The 14,989-nt window shown below is 47.1% G+C and overlaps 1 protein-coding gene across 2 annotated transcripts in view; it reads right to left on the bottom strand.

The window, feature by feature from the left end:
• The window catches only part of LOC147433025 (uncharacterized), a 148,738-nt gene that overhangs the window by 67,551 nt on the left and 66,198 nt on the right, over positions 1-14,989 (bottom strand). The gene's annotated exons all lie outside the window — the stretch shown is intronic.

Here is a 14,989-nt window from a genome sequence, read left to right as displayed (position 1 = left end):
AAGCATCACTCCTTGTAGAGCAGAGGAATTAGCTTTCTACAGCACACGCCTTCTTCACAACATCTATCGACAGAAATACTTGAAACATACATTTTAACACTTGCCTTGTAAGTAACTCTCCCTCCTCCCTACGAGCAAAGAAACAATAATAAGGTGCCTGTTATGAGGACTGCAACTGTTAATGCAAGGCTTCTTCTGGGCACCTCAGAGCTTGATTTTTTAGGTTATCCAGCTAAACTGCAGAATATAATTGAATGTTTGAGAAAGATGCATGCTACTCTCCGCTCCTCACCCTCGCCTTCCGCTCCCCATAAGTGTGAATTAAAGCACCAAAACACCCAATGACATTAACATTTGCAATACAAGTTATGACAAGAAAGCTAAAGCAAGTGGACCATGAGATTGAAAAGGATATGTCTCTCAACTTTCAAGTGCCAATAACAATAGAAGCACAAAAAACCAGTGACCATAAACCATGAGAGTACGAAGAAATCACAAATCATCTATCAAAATGTCCCATTGGCTAGTTGTATTATTGGAAGAGTCACAACCTACATAGAGATGGTAGACTGTAGAACATTTTTAGGCATTTGTTTTATAATTGTGCCCGTGTCCTGTAAATGGCGGTGGTCCGAAAAGGGGCCTGCCGCGACACGGGGGGCGTTTTGGGGGCGGGGCGCACTTATGAAGTGTTCTAGGTTTTGATGGACACTAGAACCACATTTCATAGCAAGTGCTACATATTAGGGAGGATCTCTCGGCTACTTGGACTGCCCATGGACAAGCATTGAACGAATCGCCAACACCACCTAGCTCAAACTAGCATCCAAGGAGGCAAACAACCGTAAGCGAGTCATCCCAAAGAACTTGGCCTTGCTTCTTCGAAGAGTACATCCCATACCAGCTGGCTTCACTCCCTCAGGGTGACCTCATGTGTTGTTTACATGTGATGTTTACATTGAGGAAATTCCCTATTAAGGATACTTGCTTCTAAAACATGGAATGCGGATTCGGAACGAGAAGTTGGAATGGGAACAAGAAACGGTAGCCTGAAAATGGCCATTATCTGTAACTACACGAGTTGAAATTAAACTTCCCCCTCTACTTCTTTGAAACATAGACATGGGCATTGCGCTCAACGAAAGTTCAGACATGAGAGACATCAGGCTTTCTACCAAGCACACATCAAATGAAGCATGTCAAGGCAGCTAAGTCGTAGGAGATAGGATGAGGGTATGAATGTCTGTAGCAACTAGTGTAACTGTGAATCGCATTTCAGTGCCTCATAAACACGAAATGCGTGAAGCGCCCAAAATGTTTCAGCAACAGGTTAACCACCACCTATAGTGAGACGGGTCAAGGAAAAAAAAATAAAAAAACGAACCAGACATTTTATCTGTCACAAACTAATGACGTGGAACGCCAAAACTTGCAGATGTTGGCCGAGAGGACAGTTGGGGGTTAGGGATTAAAAGCCTAACCCACACAGCTAACAGATTCAGGCGCACTCGCTACTGTTGATCCCCCCTGCTCGCCACCGCCTCCCCACCCCCCCCCCCCCCCCCCCCCCCCCCTCCTTGCGCTGCCCTCGGCAGCCCGCCACCCCACCTCTCCCACCTCACGCTGCCCTCGGCAGCCCACCAGCCCCTTTCCCGCCTCACGCTCCCTCGACCTGCTCACCCGCCTCCTATGTTGTGGGTTGATTTGTAGCCTATTGGCAACGGAGTCGACACATTCGCCCCATCCTCGACAAAAGCAGACACAGAATGCGGCCCTTGCTCCACCCCATAGGGACTCCTCAGAAGCCCTGTCACAAGGCGGGCACTGCGTGCCAATACAAAAGAACAGACTGAACAGACTTTTAGCACTTCAATAACAACAGAACTGAGAGAGAGAGAGAGAGAGAGAGAGAGAGAGAGAGAGAGAGAGAGAGAGAGAGAGAGAGACGGCACGCGACACGGAGTGGCGGAATTCCACCCCAGAGAGTATTTGCCCCAAACCTTGGCGCCCCTTTCAGTATTTCTTCATATTGCATCAACACAGTACAAGCCGGTACTCGAGACTCTGCACCTTCGTACTGAAGCATGCCAGAGAATGAGCCCTAGCCTCATATTTAAAGGCCCTTGGCCTCAAAAGCAGTTATAGTAAAAAGCCTTTAAAACTCAAAAGCTTTTGGTTCAAAAGCAAAGCCAAAAAGCTGCCAACGCAATTTACGGAAATCCGTAAAGCATGCCACGTCATCAGCCAATGCAAAACGCGAAATCCGTACAACCTGCCACGTCATCATGTTAGCACAATTTTCGGAATGTGTCTGCTAATCTTAGGGCTAGGGTTAGGGTTTCCAAAATTAGGGTTTGCAGGTTTTAGGGTTAGGTTTTTCAGAATTAGGGTTTGCACGTTTTAGCGTTAGGGTTTCTAGCATTAGGGTTTCTGGCAAAAATTATGGTTTAGGCCCCTCAGCCACATCTGTAAGTTGACACCGTTCTTTAGGCTTTGACACGTCAGCAGTTTGTTACATCTCCCCTTCTTGAAAGAGAGTAATCGTCCGCGATTACAGCATATCTGCAAAAACAACTCAACGTAGTTCGAAGGGACGTTCCAAGGGACAATCAATTTGCTCTTTTTATTAAGGAGTTAGCTTCTCCTTCTGCTCTTTTGATCAAGGAGTTAGCTTCTCTTTTCGGCTGTTTTGATCAAGGAGTTAGCTTCTCCTTTCTCCAAATCGGAACTCTTGATATTCCGGCGTAGTAAAAATTAGCCATCACACCCAGACCGTACTGATCTTCCACGGGTGTCTTGATGCACTAAAATTACATAGCCAAGCAATCTCATCCAATTAGGAATATTCAGTGGTTGGCACATCACAATGCAACACAAATGCTCACATATGCATGTTACAAGACATAGAAACATAAAGCCGCCGATGAACACTCCTCCCGCATAACCTAACAAGGTCCGGGCCGGGAGATATTCAACGACTCCCTCATCACTTCTCCCACATAACCTAAAAAGGCCCCGGCCGGGAGAAATAGAGGCCTTTTACAACCTAACGCCCACCAAACCGCAGCCTGCGTCGTTTGGATGTGCTAAGAGTAACCACTGCTCAGACTTCTTAATACTTCTCTCGCATAACCATCCAGGTCCGGGCCGGGAGTCACAACAACAATTATTTTACAAGCATACAACCAAACGCTCCCCAGGCATCGGCCTGCGTCATTCGAAGGTTTTTCAAACATACAACGAAACGCTCCACAGGCATCGGCCTGCGTCGTTCGGAGGTTTTTCAAACATACAAGGAAACACTCCCCAGGCTCAAAACAATACCAAAACAGTATTTCTTACTTCTCCACCAGAGAGTAAAATCACCAATCATTGAAACCAGTATCAAACCAAAGTCAAACAATTCAAACCGGTACCAAAACAGGTTCAAAACTGATACCATCCATTTCAAACAAAGTTTCAAACAATACTTTCTTAAACAAAGTTTAAAAGTATCTAACTATAAAACAACTAGAGAATTTTGTTCGGACAACCGAACTTTGAGGACGACTGGCTTGCCCTTCTGCATCACGGTGATGGTTCGGTTCCGGACTTGGAGAGTCGCATCATTCTTGTCATGCCAAGGCATGCCTAATAGAATGTCACAATTGCCAAACTTCATGATGTGGAAATCAGCTTTTCCATAATAATCTTGAATAGTCACTGGAAGAGCACCAATGAGCGGTACTACTTTCTGAGTTTGCCTTGTGGCTAGCTCAGCTTCAATTTCTCCACCCTCTGCATCATAATCAAAGTGCATCTGCTTTAAGAATTCTGGATGGATAAAGTTCTCTGTAGCTTCGGGGTCAAAGAAAATAAGGGCTTTGAAACCATTGACTTTGCCATATGCTCGATACAATTCGTTTATACTCTCAAGGTGTATGCCATAAATATCCGGAACTAGTCCAATAGCGGGTCTAGCTCTCTTAGCAGGAGGTGGCGCTCGGGTTCTGTCGACCGTTGGTGCGGGCGTCGGCTCCTCTGGTCTATCAGTGCGTTTGGCACAATTAGAACGATTATGCCCTGTTTGAAAGCATCCAAAGCATCGGCCTTCTTGTAGTAAGGTGTCTCGTTGTTGAGGCGTCAAACGAAGCCTTTGCGGTTGATTTTCACGAGACTCTCGAGAATTTGTTCGTCGTTGCCGAGAGTTGTGGTTAGTGGCCGGAGATTCTTCTGCGGTAAACTCTAGCTTTCCCTTCATCAGTTTGTAGCCGACCGTGGCATGGTCCATAAGTTCTTGCATGGTAGAGACTTGCTTGGATAGACAATATTCCTGCAATGGTGATGGTAGTCCAATGGTGTATGGCTCGCATTGGGCCTCCAAGGGAACAGATCTAAAGAAGGACACCGGAAGGTACACATCGAGAAACCTTTGGTTATATTCGTGCATGGTTTCAGTGGCAAGCATTTTCAAGTTGCCCCATTCTGCCAAAATCCGCACTTCAAACATAGAAGTCATGTAACTACGTGCAAAAACTATCTTGAAAGCTTGCCAGGTCCTTGGAGCATGCGGTTGTGTCGCGATTGAACTCCACCATTGCATAGCATTATCTTTAAGAAATCCCGTTGCTCGACAAATCTTGGATTCTTTTGTATAGTTCCCTAAAGCATAGATGGTGTCGAATTGTTGTAGGAACTACAATGCTTTGTTGCGATCTTTCACCCTGGAAAAAGTGAAAAATTTGATTGTAGTGCCACCATCTTTGAAATCTTTGGGTTGGTTTGGCGCATATCCCGGGTATGGATAATAAGAGTATCCATATGGGCTCCAACCATTGTAGCCTGGTGGCGGTGGTGGTGGTGGTGGTGGAGGTGGGGGGAATGGCTGTGACAAAGGCGGTTGCACTGGATCAGGGTCAGATGGCTGCACCATATTCTTGAAGACTCCCCGATCGAGACAGACGGCTGAGAAGGTTGCCGGTTGGAAGCTCTCGTACTTTCTGATGCCGGAGGAGGAGGTACCACTTGGGGCATCAGAGGGGGTAACATATAGTTCAAAAATTGTTGAAAACCTTGCAACATTGGAAGATTCTGCTGAGGATGCCCCGAAATAATGTCGTGAAGCTCGTTGAGCAGAAACTGCAAATATTCTGTTGAATCCATGAATTCCAAGTATCGGGTTCTTAATTGGCTTATGCCCTGTAGGACACTGCGGTGAAGACGGGAGCGCGCCCGATGCGCAATGAAGTAAGGGTGGGAGTGGCTAATAAGTTCGGGTTGGAGGGCGACGATACCTCGAATAAAATCTGTCTGCTCTTTTGTAGGACCGGTATGCTTTCAGAAAAGCACACGCCTGATGCTCTGATACCACTGTCACAAGGCGGCACCGCGTGCCAATAGCAAAGAACAGACTGAACAGACTTTTAGCACTTCAATAACAACAGAACTGAGAGAGAGAGAGAGAGAGAGAGAGAGAGAGAGAGAGAGAGACGGCACGGGACACGGAGTGGCGGAATTCCACCCCAGAGAGTATTGGCCCCAAACCTTGGCGTCCCTTTTGATATTTCTTTATATTGCATCAACACAGTACAAGCCGGTACTCGAGACTCTGCACCTTCGTATTGAAGCATGCCAGAGAATGAGCCCTAGCCTCATATTTAAAGGCCCTTGGCCTGAAAAGCAGTTATAGTAAAAAGCCTTTAAAACTCAAAAGCTTTTGGTTCAAAAGCAAAGCCAAAAAGTTGCCAGCGCAATTTACGGAAATCCGTACAGCCTGCCACGTCATCAGCCAACGCAAAACATGGAAATCCGTACAATCTGCCACGTCATCATGTCAGTGCAATTTTCGGAATCTGTCTGTTGCTCTTAGGGTTAGGGTTTGTGCAGTTTTAGGGTTAGGGTTTTCAGAATTAGGGTTTGCAGGTTTTAGGGTTAGGGTTTCCAGCATTAGGGTTTCAGCAGTTAGGGTTTCTGGTAGAAATTAGGGTTTAGGCCCCTCGGCCACATCTATAAGTTGATTCCATTCTTTAGGCTTTGACACGTCAGCAGTTTGTTACAAGCCCCCTCCTCCCATCCCGCAGAGCCGACCTTTCGACTTGCTCTTTCGCCAGAAGAGCAAGAGAGCTTGATGGCTGAGGTGGAATGCTTGCAAGCCTCCTCGGTCATCTACAAGCGAGGTTTGGGAATTACTTCAGGCCCAACTCCTCTCCGATGTGGGCAAGATCACCATGTCCAGATCCTCGGGAGAGGGTATTATCAGATAGAGTTTGAATCTCCAGAGATGACGGCCAAAGTGATATCGATGAGCCCACTTGGTATCCGAGCAACTCAAGCTTACTTTAGAAGATGGCATCATGGTTTCGACCCTACTACAAATGTGCTTGAGGAGGAGGCCGACTTGCCTATTTTGGTCTGCTTCCCAGGCCTGAGGAGAGAGTACGTCCCTCTACTTCCCAGGATTGGTTCCATGTCCGGGATACTTCCGGAGTCACCGCGCATTGCAGCTTCAGGTGTGGCAAAGGCCGCAGGTTTATATACTGTGCGGGTTCTTGTTCGCACACTCCCTCTCGAAGGTGATACTGTTGACTCATGTGAGCGGCGGTTGGATCAAACAGAGTATGGAGTATTCGGGTCTCCCGAATCAGTGTTTCATTTGCCGACATATGAGCCTGTCCTCGCAGGAGATCTCGACCCACAATGCATGCGCAGCCTCCCAAGGCTGAGCATGCCTGACAGACAGGTACCCAAGACACACAAGCTGGTACCTCGACAGAGGCCACGATCAGACAACTGACAATTGGCAGCAAGTGCTCGACCGCTACCTACAGGGACGGGCACGTCACGTTGTCCCCCCTGTGGCCGACCTCCTGCACCTCCGCAGCATTCGGTTCCGACATGGAACCGTTTTGACCCCCTTCGACAGGACCCCCCTAAGAAGGCTCCCTCCACCTCAGCTCCACCAGCTCCACCGCCTCCCCCCTCCACCTTTAGACGCCACCGTTCCGCCTCCCCCCCGCTCCTCCTCCACCTTCACCCCCATCTCCCACTCCTCTCTCCCCGATGGGGCCCTCAGCCTCATCTCCCGACCAATCCCACACTCCTCAGACGCAGGGGACTGGACACACATCTGCAAGGAGACGATCACTTGGTAGTGCTTTCGCTACGAGTTGCATGGCTCGGGAGGGACAACCCTACCTGAGGACGCGACTTCTGGTTTAGACCTCTCCTTTTGCAACAGACCCTCGGGGTTTGACCAACTTTGACATTCGCAGACGATGGGACTTCTTCGATTATAGCTTCACACGCTTCCTAGGTGATTCTTCTCCCGACCTAGAGGATGCTTGCTTTCAAGTCCACGTCCTCTTTCTAGCAGCCCGAGGCACTGAGATGCAACGGTAGGTTTCTCCTTTCCGTTGTGCGGCAGGGATCCTACAGATTGGACCCTGCACACAGTTCTTGATTGGCTCCAAGTCCAGGCCATTGAGTTCTCACACCACACAGAGGACCTAGGGGTGACAGATTTGGTACAAACACTTTGGCCTATAGCCAGGTTCGGTGTGACACCGCCAGATGCAGCAGGTTGCAGGCACATTGTGGTGCATTTGCTTGCTGACACTCAGAGCCCCCCTTGCTATGTATTTGTACATGAGGATTCACAGAGAATGTAGTCCTAAGGGCTGCACGCTCCACCTGGGCTTGGGTGGGATAGTCACTTCATACTCGTTTGTCTAGAGGTCGCTCGGATGCGGATTACTCCTCATCCAAGGCGGGCCTCAAAGACAGCGAGGTTGGTTGTTGATGCAGCATTGGTTTTTTCTCACTGACTCCATGAGGATCGTCTCATGGAATGTGCATGGATTAGGAGGGCCCCAGTTTCAGCGTCAGAGGGGTTGGTTGCGTCAAGAGCTTCAGCGATGCCTTGTGGGTGGTGAGAAGGATATTCTTATGCTACAAGAACATCATTTTTGTGAGGGCCGCATTAGAGGATGTGGTCAGATTTTGCATGGTCGCTATGAGACATTTTGTTCAGCCTCATTTGGACTTGGAGGTATCTAGGGAGGGGTATGTATGACTATTGCGGATTCTTGGTAGCAGGCCATTGTGTGCAGTGGTATTACTGTGCCAAGGTAGAGCTCGTAGGATTACTATGCAGGTTCAAGGTTGCCTCACGGGTTTCCTGAACATATGTGCACCCAATGTGGCAAGTGCATGAGCAGAGTTTTGGTCTCATGTTGTTGAGTCTTTGTTGCATGCAGAGCAGTGGTGTGTTGGGGGGGACTTGAACATGTTGGAGGACCCCTCTGACAGGATTGGAGGTGGCCATGCTACGGTGCACGGGGCTGATTTGGTAGCTTGGGATCGGCTATGTATGACTATGAGGGTTTCTGATGTTTGGCAGCACTCAAGCTTTGTGAGACAGAGTGCTTGGACACGCAGGACACCCTTGCTGGTAGAGTGGCCTTTGGATCGGCAGAGCTTAGTCGCTTCTTCCTTCAGGAGTTTGCAGTTCGCTTGGCTCCAACCACGGAGGAGGAGAGCATCTTTGACAGGGCATTGTTTCCTTGCAGAGGATACAAGAGCAGCATCCAAACAGTCCTTGGTTGGAGAAGCTGATGCAACAGGCTAGCAGGAGTTGACTAGCATTGAGAAGCGACGTCATGAGTTTGCCTTCCATCGATAGGCATGTCGGTGGACGCAGGTGGGTGACAGAGATACTGGGAGTTTTTGGAGACAATGGGGCCACGCCATACGCACACCAGTGTTAGTCAATTGAAGCGACCTAGCGGATCAGTTGCTTCAGAGCCTTAGGATATGCGTGCAATTGCTATTGGCTTCTACTGCAATCTGTTGTCAGCTGAGTTTCAGTCAGAGCGTCAAGATGCATGCAGAGAGAAGGTTTGGGCACAGATGCCTTGCCTTGTTACTGAGGAGATGCGACAGACTTGAGCTTCCCCTCCAGTTAGCGGAGCTCCATCTCCCCCTAGGTAGTTGTCCAGGGGAGGATGGGTTGACTCCCAGCTTTTTCTTGGAGTACTGGGACTTGCTTGGTTCAGATATTTGCAGCGCATTCCAGTACGTTTTGCACACTAGCGAGATGCTTACAACATGAGTGAAGGCTTGATCTACCTAATTCCCAAGGAGGGAGGCTCCTTGGATGAGATTGGACAGTGGCAACCCATTATCATCCTCAACTCATCCTACAAAATTCTAGCAATGGCTTTGCACTTGAGGATCCAACCACTACTAGAGAGCATTATACATGGGACCCAGACAAATTTTGTCAAGGAGCGTAGTATCCTTGACAACATCTTCACTTTTTGGGAGGCGTTTGCCCTCGCGCGTCTTCGAGGAGAGGATTTGGTGATACTCCTCCTCAGTTTTGAGAAGGCCTACGACAGAGTTTACTGGGACTTCCTGGAGGGCACTCTACGAAGGATGAATTTCACAGATGCTTGGATCAAAGGTGTGTCAACCCTCTACAGGCGTACGCACATTCAGGTGCTCTTGGCAAGAAGAAGAGGGGAGCGCTTCTTGCTCACGCGTTCGGTCAGACAGGATCGCCCTCTTGCCCCCTTCCTCTTTTTGTTCTATGCTGAGGCGATGAGCAGATTTTTGACTTCTTAGCAGGTTGGCTTGCGTGGTCTTGAGCTCCCTATTAGGGCACATGAGCTTCTTGACGCTAAGATTGCTGACTCCTCAGCCTTGTACTTGGAGGTCCAAGAGGCCAATCTGCACAGGTGTGAGCAGGCACTTGAGGTGTTTTGTTGTGCATCAGGCGCACTGATCAACTGGGGGAAGACGGTAGCTTTCTGGGTTGGCAATGCTCCTACGCCTAATTGGTCACTAGGTGAGGGTTTTAGATGGGACTGCAGTCCATTACTTGGGTTGCGAGGTTGGCCTGGACTTGTCCCCTGAGCAACAGACTGCTCCTCTCCTCCTCTCCATTAGGAGGAAGTTGTTGTATTGGAGTTCGGCACGGCTCTCTTTGGCAGACACAGTTCTAGTGGCCAACCAGGTGCTGTTGGCTACTATGTAGTACATCACGTCTTGCTGGATCTTCTCGAGCTTCTGTATCAGCCAACGGGGCTTTCCAATCAACGAGCAAAGAAAACCGAGCGAAGCCAATTTTCGAGCAAATATGAGCAGCACCCTTGAGCAATTGATGCAAGCGCAAGGTATATTGAAGAAAATAACTTGACCAGTACCTCTTCACAAAAGGGTCGTACATCTAAAATTACCACAAAGCAATAGAGGCCCTAACAAATTCCCAAGTCAAGCACGTACATATAAAGAAATTAATTATAAATGCACCAAAAATACCAAAAAAAGTTAGAACTAACAAACTTTCAGCAAGTCTATGAGGCCACTCGAGTACCTATCAAGTCTATGACTATCGTGTTAAGCACATTCCAAAACTTAATCTGAGCATGTCTATTCTCCACTGTAAACTGACACATAGGCAAAGTTAAAAGCTCTCAAATGTAAGGATCATAAACATGGGCTAACAATCATAAACATGGGCTGACATAGTCAGCCATCCTTCCACTCGATGCACATGCTCAAAATGCACCCACATATAATGCATGTTTTCTCCAAGACGCATATGGTTAGCCAAGTCCACCCCACTTCCATGGCCCATTGTAGACATCTTGGAAACACGAGGCTCATGGCCAATACCTAGTTGACCAAGGAAAATAACATTATTCAAGTAGGGATATCTACTCTTACACTTGAGTTTGAGCAGACTCAAGATCGATGGATGTAGCAAGAACGCCTTTCCATATGGCTACCAAAACTACTTTTTTGATGGCTAGCCTGTCGTTTGGAAGCCCTCTAAAATCAACAGCGCAACCCTATACCACTCATTTTCAATGACTACAACTAGTATGCATTGTCTTCAATTCAAAAAGTTGGGATTGAACGGGCAATCTGCAATTTTGAAGGCGAGGGGCCTTCTGGATGGTGGTTCAACCACCCCCTAAACCAACAACATTTCTCATCTCGGTGACACGTTCAAGAGGCCTATGAGGTTGTCTTTTTCATTCAAGGGCACACTATCAAATTAGGCCCTTTTGGAAATTTTTGCAGGCCAAAGAACACTGTCTCTTTAACAACTGAATTCTTCTCCTCCTTTGGAAGCACCACATGGGTCGGACGTGATGGGGTACGTCAAAGGAACATTTGTGGTGGTGAACAACACTACGACCGACACCATCTTCAGGCTAATTCCTGGCCGTCCCACTTGGATGGCCTCGTTTTTTAGCATGCCAATGAGGAAGTTTTCCAATCTTCGTATGAACGCTTCACTGCACATCTCATTGCTCAGAAGTATGCTTACAAACATGGGTTGTGAGTCCAAAAGGCTCCCTACTTGATACAGCATTGCCCAAGTTTTGTATTTGAAAAATTCTATCCAACACTACTACAAAACCTTGATGTGGAGAAAGTGGGTGGAGAATGAAACGGTGGGAGGAGTGGAGGGCTAGGAGGAGGAAGGGCGGAGAATGAGAGGAAAGAGCGAAGTTAGAGGCGAGACAGTTTAAAGTCTCTGCCATGGCCATGGGCTCAATATAGAAGCAAAGCAATTTCCTCTAGCGTGGCACCCATATTCTTCACCTACTTTCCCAAGCTCTCGACAATTATCTGAATGCTCGGATCATCTCGGCCCTATTAATGAGATTGTCCTAGCTCAGCGTAGCTTAAATAACTAGCTCTGATCGTCCCTTCTGCTCTGTGAAGCTCCCTTGTAGCCAAGTGTGCAAGCATAGACTACCGCTCTCCAGCTTATAAACTTCGCTACCAGCCACTCTCCAGCTACACTTCGATGCGGGCTGTTCCCTCCTGAAACCTGTCGAAACCAGTCCGCGCCAGCGCGGACTGGTTCGAGCAGGTTTTGCTCATGCTTGTACGGCCGTTATATATCTTCGCCACAATAGGTCACACACATTGTGAAAAAGGCTTAGTAAGCGGAATCTCACAAGGTAATGCATTCGAGAGGACGTAGGTGGCAGAGTAGCCACTAGCAAACAGATGGCGTAGATGAGACTCTGGAGAGGTTGCAGGTGGTAACGCTTTTTCTCGAGCACCTTCGCCCTCATTTGGCCACCCACCACCAACACAAGCTCGACGTCATCGTCATCGCTGTAGTGTCGTGGTTGTTGCAACCAGCTTGAGGCACAAGAGGACGATGACTAATGCACGTTTCCCTGGTCCCTTTGCAAATCGTCGCATGGACCCCTTTCTCTGTAGCTCCTTGGTCTACTGTTGCAACCAGTCCGCGCCGGCGCGGAATGGTTGCAGCAGTAGATCAGGGAGCTTTTGTAGCATGCGGCTAGGGAAATTTTTAAAGAAAAAATCTTTAGGATGATATCGAAGCTCACAAAATCAGAGCCAAGTCCCACCACAAGGTTGCGGACAATGTTCGGGAAGATGGTTGTCGCATGAAGATACTCCGGCTTTGAAGGTGCGCTCACTTTGCAGAACCATGACGGCAGCTTGACAGCCCTTGGCGGCGTGCAAAGCTACACGGTGACATGAAAGCTTAACTCGCTATTGTACTTGCTGCAGGGAGCGATGCATGGTGTTGGAGTGATACCATGGTTGCTACTTCTGTTGCTGTACTGCCGTGTTGTGCACCTGGATTTCACCTTCGCCATTGTCTCGTAGCATACTTTATCTCTATTGAAAGATGCAGTAACCACGTAGGGACACCTAGCAAAAGCTAATGATGGCAAAACATGATTCTTTCTTTAAAGACAGGAGAGGAGATAGCAGAAACCGACCATTTCTTTGTAGACATTTAATTCCTAAACCGACGTTCAATTTCCTCAACCTTGTCCCGGTGCCCGACCTGCGATTCCTTCTCACCGCTTTTATGCAGCAGCACGGCCTACTCCGTCTCTTGCCCTCCCTTATCACCACCAAGCCTTGCACTCACATTATCGTCAGCCTTTCTAGCTAGTTAGCATTATTATCGTCACTTGCCCATACTTTCTCCGACAACAACCGCTGATCGGCTTCCTATTCTTGCCTTGACGCTTCATCCTCAGCTCATATCACTACCCTAATCTGCAACACCTTTTGCGCCACTGCCAGTTACGCCCTTAATACAAATGTCTGCAGAGATAGGTCAATACAGAAGTAGTCGACTGTTTATTGGGCAAGCCACTTGTCCAAAGGGAGGCTTCTCTTTATACTCCCACAAGACGCTCACACGAGACCTACTGCTCTCCAGCATTTCTGAAAAGTGAAAGCTGTCGAAACCAGTCCGCGCCGGCGCGAACCTGTTCGATCAAGTTCAGCAAATTAATCAATGCTTTATTACAGTGTGTTCCGCCAAAGGTTTTATATACTCCCACAAGAAGCTCATGCGAGACCTACCACTCTCCAGCATTTCTAAAAGCTATCAAACCCAGTCCGCGCCGGCGCGGACTGGTTCGAGCAAGTTCAGCAAAGTTATATTGTGTTGTGTACAGTGTACCTGCAAAGGTTTTTTTTTTAAAGAAAAATATAAAATCGTCTTCAGCAGACTTTCCTTAAAGCTTGAAACTACTTTGAAGCAGTCTGCGTCGACGCGGACCGGTTCGAGCATGGGGCTGCGCCATTGCCTTCGGTGGCAGATTCGAGCGCTGTTGCTCTAAATTTGTCAATTTTTTATATAAGATTAAAAGCTCGTTAAAATTAACTCTACCACATTTCTATTTTTAAAAAAGGCTTTTTTAATTTAATATAAATGTAATCAAGTATGTTTCTAGGATTTTTTTAAAAATTTTCATCTTGATGGAACCAAATTTATGTACATCCATTTGTACACTATATTGGAAGTTCATGCAAACATGCACGAAATGTCCAAGGCTCTCTCTCTCTCTCTGGTGGAAATCTTTTCTCTATATTACATTTTGTTACCTTTTTTTCATCACTCTCTCTCTCTCTCTCTCTCTCTCTCTCTCTCTCTCTCTCTCTCTCTTTGCACAATCCTTGGGTGTGTGTCCTAGCTTCAAGCCATGTGCTAAGAGCCCTAGGTAGCTCTTTGGCAAGACCATGTAGCTTTCTCATTCCAGATGCAATTAGTTGCACATATCACCTTCAAGGCTTATACGAGATGGAGATTGAGGATTCTGTGGTCTTACTGAATGATAAGCAGATTGAGAGTCCTGAAAAGGGAGGGGTAGAGATTGAGGACGTAGGAGGGATTGATGGTAGAATGTTGTTTTGTGAGCAGAGAGATAACAATGCTAGGGCAATAGCCATCCAACCTTCTTTAGTCAAAATCACTGTTAGACTGAAGGACTTGGTAACATAATCAGATCCTCACAATAGCCTCATCATAGGAGGGGCTATGAGCACTCGTGGATGTGGATTAGAAGTAGGCAAGGAGTCTGCTTGCAGTAAGGTGTAGGGGGCGAGAAGAAGGGGCCCGGGGGGGGGGGGGGGGGGGGGGGGTAAGGTCTATATTCGATACTAGTTATCTTTTTAAAAATCTTGAGCCAATATGTAGCTAGTATTAAAATGAGTTGGATGAAGTTCAATACATTTATTAAAAAAATCATTGTAGTTTAAGTGAAGAAAAGTCTATGTATTTTATAGGTTTATGAGAGTATCATGAGCTCACTTTATTAGCCAATTGAAAGTGTATGTCTCACACACACGAAAATTCAATACTGAAATCATTAGGGCATTTAATTATGTATAAGTCCAATTGATCATGGTTCCCAAAGATGGGGAAAGGCTTACATTACTCATAATTCTCTCTAAAATTGTCAAGTTAGTTTTGTGTCTATCACCAAAGATATTGAGGATTCTAATAATCATGTTGATGAGAGTGAGAGTACAAACATTGGGCTAGTTCAGTGATTGCCTAAAAATCCAGAGACACCTAGGCAAGAAACTATTTTGGACCAAAGTTAACTTAATGCTTGATGTCTTTTGTTTTCTTGTAATGTGAAACTTCTATCATGTTTTTAGTACATAGATGCGGATCACTCCCTCCACTTTACATTGCAGAGAGTGA

Source organism: Adiantum capillus-veneris, chromosome 20 (assembly GCF_014529385.1).
Source record: "Adiantum capillus-veneris isolate H3 chromosome 20, ASM1452938v2, whole genome shotgun sequence".
NCBI classification, from domain to species: domain Eukaryota; kingdom Viridiplantae; phylum Streptophyta; class Polypodiopsida; order Polypodiales; family Pteridaceae; genus Adiantum; species Adiantum capillus-veneris.
The sequence above is the reverse complement of the archived record's forward strand: the minus strand, read 5'-3'. Positions and strand labels throughout refer to the sequence as shown.